Source organism: Suncus etruscus, chromosome 15 (assembly GCF_024139225.1).
Source record: "Suncus etruscus isolate mSunEtr1 chromosome 15, mSunEtr1.pri.cur, whole genome shotgun sequence".
In the NCBI taxonomy this organism is placed as follows: domain Eukaryota; kingdom Metazoa; phylum Chordata; class Mammalia; order Eulipotyphla; family Soricidae; genus Suncus; species Suncus etruscus.
The window spans coordinates 45,381,334-45,382,029 of NC_064862.1; positions in this window are offsets into that span (position 1 = coordinate 45,381,334).

The following is a 696-nucleotide window of genomic DNA, read 5'->3' on the forward strand; positions in this document are numbered from 1 at the left end:
GCAAATATTGGTGGGGCTAGTGTCCCCATCCTTCTCAGCCTCTGTGATGTGGTATTTATTGGGAGCAGGGTAGGGAGAATGCCTTTACTTTGACAAAGGCCTTCAGGACAAGAAAGCAGGAGCAGGATTGTTCTTTTTCGGGAACATAGGCTTTAAAAACCCTTTCCCCCCATGTTTGTCTAGCGTACATCTGTGCATCTTTCCTGACATGCCTTGTCTCTTAGACTCCAATGTTTATTGGAGCACCAGGTATCTGCAGCCCGGGATTCCCAGCTGAGCGGCTCTTTATCACACAGTGGTGTATGCCTGAAAGCCAATTTTCTGCCCTTGTTATTAAAAATCTGAGTATGCATTTCCAGAGTTTCTCTGAGTTTCTCTGAGGCCATACTGTACCTTCCTTGTGGGTGCAGCATGGGGAATAACACTGGTGCAAGAGAGTTAGTGTTAAGTTTGGGTGCACTTGGATGTTTTGTTCTTTTTGTAGATTGTTGAGTAACTTTTTATTCCCCTGAAAAAGCTACATTTATGTAGTAGCTACATAAATTTAGGACCTGCTAGGGTTGGTGGTGGAATTTAAATCTGTATTAATTTAAATCTGTGTATTTATTTGGAAGGAAATACTTACCCTGGCACTTGAATGGAAAAAGTGAGGAGTTGTGTGGATTTAATTGTTTATTTCTGTCCCCTACCACCTTC